The 7,606-nt window shown below is 27.2% G+C and overlaps 1 protein-coding gene across 1 annotated transcript in view; it reads right to left on the bottom strand.

Annotated features, from left to right (window-relative positions):
- The window catches only part of LOC107457472 (flap endonuclease 1), a 15,687-nt gene extending 13,339 nt beyond the window's left edge, over positions 1-2,348 (bottom strand). The window contains exon 1 of the mRNA XM_043047975.2: positions 2,148-2,348. The gene's annotated coding sequence lies outside the window, so the exon portion shown is untranslated. The remainder of the gene's footprint in view (positions 1-2,147) is intronic.
- Positions 2,349-7,606: the final 5,258 nt, after the last annotated feature.

Raw genomic sequence — 7,606 nt, 5'->3', positions numbered from 1 at the left:
TACACTAAATTTGGTTATAAATAAATTTCTTAATAATATCACTGCAGATTTTCAATAACACATGAAAATGAATACATAATATTACAAAAGATGTGAGTTTTCAAAAGTACAAGATTTTGGTTACTATTCAAAATATAAGTGTTTCTTCAAAATTTTAAATTTATTTTTTCTAGAACATATTTAGAAACACTATCCTTTAAAAAATATATAAATTTTATGTATTAATTAAAATTAAATTTCACATATGAATATAGGTTTTTGACATTTTCGATATTTTTGACAGTGAGGTTTTTGACGTGACGGTTTAAACCATGGTTTAAACTGTCAAAAACTGTCACATGTCAAAAACCTGCCAACCCTGGCTTCGATGGAATAGGAAACATTTAATTCCAGGATCTAAACTAGAGATTGTGTATGTGTATCTTGTTAGATTATCATTAAATGTGTTTGTGAGATGCTAGATCATGCTCATTTATTTAATAAGTATTTAAATAATACATAACCACACAGAAACCTTAACTGTTCATAAACAGCAAGAAAAGTTACTAAGAAGTTGCAATTCCTACAGCAAATCAAAAAAGAATTTTTTTTTTATTCTAAACCCCTTGATAATTTTAGTTTTTCACCTTCTTAATAGGAATACTTAAGTACATGTTTTCGTGTTTTAAAATAAGTTGAATCTAAAAATTAGTTTAAAGCATTTAAATATTGATTTGTTTCAGATTTGTGATGTTTAATAATTAAGTTCAAAAATGACTCGTGAAATTATTTATAAAAACACAAAACAATATGCAATGCAAAGTGTCATATTTTAAGGTTGGAATTATAATGATCTTCTACTATAATAAAAATTTCAGTAAAAAATTAATGATAAAAATCAGTACAGTATGTTAAGTTTTCAAAAGTGACAGTTACTTAGGGACATAGACAACTTAAGAGTTAAAAGTGTAAACAATTTCAAAAATAGCTTAATGATATGCCTTAAAAAAATATATAAATTATGCTTTGTGTAAGGAGCATAGGAACTGCAATAAGTTTTTTCCTCGAGGTTCATAAAACCTACATCCAGATGTTCTTTTGATAAACTTTCTGCTTGAAAAGATTTAAATTAAGTAAAAAATATATTACAGATTTAAAAAAAAACATATTGAATTGTTAAACATTTTTTGATTGCTTTGACAAATGAGATTACGTAGTTTCTCATAATGCCTGCGACGTTAACGAAATTTTGACAAATTAATAAATACCATTCCTTAAGTTACCTTTTCACCTGATTCAAAGTAAGCAGGATTATTTCAGAGGTTGATATAAGTAAAACAATATTTCCATTGAACTCTAACAAGGCTACACAATAAATTCTAATGATTCAAAACAAAAAAGATAAAAAAAGGTTTGCAAAAGTGTTACTTAAAGTAATAAGCTTCAATTTCGAAAATGTTATTAATTGTAGTTTGAACATTAAACAGAAAATTGTTACATTATTGTGATATTTCCAGTAGCAATAATGTATCCATTTCAAAAACTATGTGGAATTTAGAATCTTTCCCGCACCAGTATGTTGAATTCAGATGTATAATTATAGTGAATAAAACAACATAAAAAAAACAAAGAAAAAAATAATGAATTGGAATAAGTACTATCATACCACATTAAGTAGGGAATATAATTCAATACTTTTTTACAGCCCCGTACATTTATATAAGAATACAACCCATTATTTTGAATAGCCACATGTGTTTTGTTTAGTAGGGTTAATTTTTTAATACCCTTCTACTTATTCATATCTTTTTGAAACAAAATGTCGATTATTTATTTTCAATAGCATCAAAATTTAAACACAATAATATTACTAATCACAAAAACAAGTCAAGCAAAGTATATCCAAAAGAAAAGTTTGTACACCCAAAAATAAGGGAACACAAATACAAAAAGAAAGATAAGATTTAACAGAAATAAAATGTATTAAAATACAGCAAATGTGAAATGAAAAGAAAAAAAAAAGTGCTAACGAATCAAAAAATTCAGATAATCAGGCAATAAAAATATCTTTAAAGTAAAAACTTTAAATAAATAAAACAGATTCTTTACTTTAAGTTACTTATGTTATTGTTCAATTTTTTTTTTACTTATCGAAAACATACACTTACTCTAACTTATCTTTTTAGAAATTGTCATGTAAGCAACCTGATATAAACAATCGAATTATAAAAAATAGTTTTCCATACTACTAATTAACAAATAGAAAATAATTGCTGAGGTATTTCTTTCAGTAAAAACTTGGTAAATGAAAATCGAAGTGTTTGTTTACAATCTGCATTCATGTGCTGAACTGAAGTTGGCTACTTGGCAGTTTGGCGGTAAAAATAAATTCGCCAGTTGGCTGAACGTTTAGCGATCAACAGAAACTCTAACTTATTGACTCGTTAGTTCGGATCACTTGGATTAAAAACTTCTAAAAATCAGACACATTAAAAATATTCATCACATTGATGATTGTAAAGTTAAGAAAGATTGATTATTATTTATGTTTACTTGTAAGTTAAAATATTTTTAAGAATTTATTAATTAAATATTTTTGTAAATGCAGAGGACTTTATTTAACTTAGTATAAATAAATTATATGATTAGGCATTATTAAAAACCAGTTATTTCATATACGTTTAACAATTATAAAAAGCCTATATACTTTGTTCAAAATAACAAGTGCTTTACTAGTACAAAATACTGTACAAGTACATAATAACTTCGTACTTTTTAATCTAATTTAAAAGATTGACTTTATATTTTAAAAAACCACATTACTTTTGACATTTCGAAAATTTATAATTTAAATAAATATTGTGCAATAACGAAAGGCCTCATTTTAGATGCTTCAGATTTTTGAAAAGAACAAAAAAATTTAATGTCTATGATACTTATTTTTATTTTATTTATTTTTATTTTATTAATTTTTATTTTGTTATTTTTTTATTTTATTTATTTTTATTTTATTAATTTTTATTTTGTTATATTTTTATTTTATTTATTTTTATTTTATTAATTTTTATTTTATTCATTTGTTATTTTATTTACTTTAAATCAATTCGTAATCTTTTAAAAATAATTCTAAAAAAAAAAGAAACATTGTGTCGCAGTATTAAACAAAAATGTAAAACATTTGTTTTGCTTCTTCCAAAAGGCTAATTACAATTATGCCTTTCACATTAGATGCTGTGTTCTTTCTCACAATGCATTTTTTAAAATACGTTTTTTATTGTTTGTAGAGCATTCTAAAAAAGAAATGTTGAAATGGTTTTTTTTATGAAGAACTGGATGTTTTAAAAAAATTAAAAGAGACTGAAATTTTAAAAATTTAAAGCACAAATAGTCTTATGAAGAAAGTAAAATTGGGACACTTCCGGCAGATTTTTTTTTATCACAATTTTCTGCATGAAATTTAATTTTGATAAAATCAATATATGTAAATAACTATTTACATAAGTAAAGTTACTTAAGTAAAGGAAAAATAATGAAATTAAATTAAAAGATTGAAAAGTAAAAAAAGTTTAAAAATTTAAAACGCAAATGATTTCTCAATTAAGCATGAAGAAAATAAAATTGGGACACTTCTAGCGGAAATATAGGTATATTTTTTAATATCACAATTTTCTATATGAAATTTAGTTTTGATAAAATCAATTTATGTAAACACGTAAAGAAAAAAAATAAAATTAATTGAAAAAATTAAAAAAAGAAGAAAAAAAACATTTTTTTCTTTACGTCCATATATATATTTTATTGTTTTAGAGTTAGTTTACGAAGAACTATCTCCCAAATTGCTATATAAGGGCATAAGGAAAATAAATTTTGTTTTAAAAGTTTAAGAAGCAATATGACTAAGTTAAGAAGCAATTCGACTTGTCAACAGGCATGAGAATCGAGTTGTAACTTGTGCTTTTTGTTAATCGAAAAATAGACAAAATTTCAATAAGCGCTAAATTGTATCTGGAATAAAATTCTCTCTGTAGCGGTCTTATCATCCAACATAGAAATTTGAATGCTCTAGCTGGTTGTGACGTTGGTCAATTAGTTAATAAGTCTGTTATTGGTAATTACGAGCACGACTGCTTTTTTTTTCTCTCAAATTTCCTTTTACTTTTTCATTTATAAAGTTGGGGTTCCATCGGAAAAAGGTGGATTATTTTGGGCAGAGGTTCCCAATTTTTTTCGGCAGCGGATGCCTAAATAATCAACCTTCTTTTGGCGAATCCCTGACTATATAAATAAAGTTTAAGACGATTATGAACGTTATAACCTTTGAAAGACTTATTTTAAGTATTTAATGACAGGTATGAAGATTTTAAATTGTTTTACTATTAGTAATCTTAAATTAAGTTTTATGTTCAACAGTTAAATTTACAGTCCTTGTGCTATATCTAGTCTAGTTAGTTATCAATTTGTTTTTGGTGTATATACATAAGCCGAAAATGAATAAAACAAAACAAACTGTGGTTTACTTCGAAACATAAAACTACGTTTGAAATGCTTATTAGGGAAATACAATTTGTTTGTAAAGATATTAGTTATTTTATTTTGATTTGAAAAGCGTAATGAGAAATACTAATGTAATATTTTATAAATGCTTGTTCTTTTCATAATTTCTTCATTATATTAGAAATATTAAATTTTCTTTTAAAAATGCCATTTTTATTTCTTAATCAAAAGATTAAATCAATTATGATTTATAGATTGGATCTAAATATAATCAGAGGTTATAAAACTCTTCACTAGTTATAAAAAGTACTAACTCGAGGAACCCTTTTCACTTTTCCATGGATCCCGAGGGTAAAACGGAGCATTATTTGGGGAATACTGATTTAGGGCTCCTTAGTCAAAAGAAATTTAGAACCGCTGCTCTAGCTATTCGAAGAGTATTCGGAATTGTTTTTGTTGTTTCTATTGACTACTATGCTAGCAAGTTTGCTTGGGAAAAAAGCGAATCTAAGACAAAGGGTGCATTTCCTGTTTTTCAGTGAAGTCAACAATGGCAAAGAATACGATTTCAGCTACACACACACACCTGTCTCAGCCCGTTTTACAGAGTGAACACATTCATGCATCTATTCTATAATCCACAGATCGTACTTTTGATCTGAACCAGAGAACGATCAATCTCTAATTCAGTACCCCCAGAGGTATTGATTTGTTACGGGAAATTGGAGGATTTCGGGACTCCGGCAGTCTTCACGTGCCCAAACGCATGGGGTTTCTTCGGCCGGTGGGATTCGAATTTCCGTTCTAACGAACAGGAGTCTAACATCCTACCAGCCAGACTATCCCTGTCGGAATCATTTTGATTAGCGATTGATTTTGATTTAAACGTGATTGGCTACCAAACACGAAACTCATATAGAGATTTCAGTACTCTAGCTCAGATGGCCTTCTCAAATTTTCATTCGGCTTTGGAAAACTAAATGATCACATTTCTTTTGGCAGAACTCTGACTTCATAAATAAAATTCATTAGCAACTCTGAATATATTAACTGACTATACTATGTAATTAAAATGGAAAGAAAGATATTTTTTTCATCGCTTTAAATTAGATTTTATGTTTGACAATTGAATACGCAGGGCTGGAGAGATATCTAACCTAGTTCTGAATGAGTTTTTTCGTGTATGCATGAACACTAAAGGAATAAAACAAGCTTAATTATGTTTTTGTTGAAATGAAAACAAAAGAGAACTCTTATTAAACTTTTAGAATGGTTATCAGTAAAACATATTTCTTTATCAATAAATTTAGTTTCTTTTTTCTTTCTTTGATGAGAAATATTAATGCAAATTTTTAGAAACGGGCATTTCTTCATAATTAATATAAATGCATAACTATAGCGAGCAGAATAACTGTATATATATATATATATATATATATACAGTTATTCTGCTCGCTNAACAGAACTGTTTTTGCTTTCACTTTAATCTTAACTTAACGAAGCCAATTGGTTTTTAGTACGCTTGCATGATTTTTATTTCAAATTTTGGCGGTGTTAAATAAAATAAACCAAACAATCCCGTCTTCTAATAAATTGGTAATAAAATGGTTCAGATACAACTTTTTTTTTTCGTTCTAAAAATGCCCCTTACCTGTTCTTCCACTAAGTTTTTAAATTAATGTAACTAAAATAATTTCAATTGCTGCTTTCTTTGTTGCTTTTTTTGGTGGCTTTACGTTATTGAAGTAAGCAAGTTCTAGTCTATCCCATTAGAATAAAGATAAATTGTATTTAGCATCACTCGTTATGATGCTATTGCTCGTGAACAACACATGATAATCAAAATTTACCACTATCAAGTAATTTTCTCCGGTACATATCCATTTGGATTGGACGTAAACACTTATTTTCCAATACATTAAAATATTAATGCACTATCTTTGCTACCACTGGAAAAATATTTTCGGAAACTGCGGAACATCCGTTGTAGAATTCTTATCAAAACTGCACCAGTTACCATAATACCAGTAGTATATATATCAGTAGTAAATTTCAATTAAGTGTCATCTGCAAATGGCGATTTTCTACGGTTATCCTTAACGAATCTCCAATTAACCGTTTCTCCTTTAACTTAGCCTTTTAGCGCATAACTTATTTTATTTCAATTACTACTATATTATCAATTAAGCATCAGTGTCGATAATAATATGGCTATTTTTTACGGTTTCCCAAAACGAATAAGTACCTTTTCTCCATTATTTTCGCTTTTTAGTTCAAAAGTCTTTTTCTTTAGTTTCAATTAATATATATTACCAACATTAACTAAGCGTCATTCAATATGCATAGATTACCTAAATTATTTAAGCGTCATTGGCGTCAATAATAAGATGGCGATTTTTTACGTTTCTCCTTAGTGAATTAGTACCACATTCCCATTTATTGTGCCCTTGAAAACATAAATATTTTTTTTTCTATTAATTACTGTTGATTTTAAATAAATTCCATTTTTTGAAACACGTTTTGAAAGAAATAATGTAAATAAATAAAAAAGCGCATGGTATCAGACAACTCAAAATATATAAATTTGGTGGCATAGACCACGTGTACTACCACGTAATATTGTTTATTGAATTCATCTGACATTGCGAGTATAATGTAGCGAAATATTTAAATACATCCAATATAGTTTTTTTTATCAAATCGAGACGTAAGCTAGTAATTATGACTGATGTTATCTTTAAAATAAGTGAATAATTGAAATGTCTATAGTTAAATTTTAAGCAATGGAAGCAACGAAAATACTAACGCTTAACCAATAAGAACTCACTTTTCACTCATCCCGCTCGAACAGCTCATCGTAGAATATTCTAAAGTTGACAGTGACTTTCCACATGCTTAAACTATCTGTAAACAGAATTTCATTGATTTTGGTTGGATGGTTTAGGAGTCTGTAGAGAACACACCCACGCAGACAAACAGACAGACATTTATTTTTAATATGTATAGATAGATAAATAAAATTACAGACTCCAAGCAAACGGAAATGCTTTTTATAGTTAAAGAAGAAAATTATGAATAAGTAAATGCTTAATCTTATACTATAACACGAGGAATGGTTGCCAAGTCGAAAATC

The sequence above is a fragment of the Parasteatoda tepidariorum genome, chromosome 10 (assembly GCF_043381705.1).
Source record: "Parasteatoda tepidariorum isolate YZ-2023 chromosome 10, CAS_Ptep_4.0, whole genome shotgun sequence".
Classification (NCBI taxonomy): Eukaryota; Metazoa; Arthropoda; class Arachnida; order Araneae; family Theridiidae; genus Parasteatoda; species Parasteatoda tepidariorum.
The sequence above is the reverse complement of the archived record's forward strand: the minus strand, read 5'-3'. Positions and strand labels throughout refer to the sequence as shown.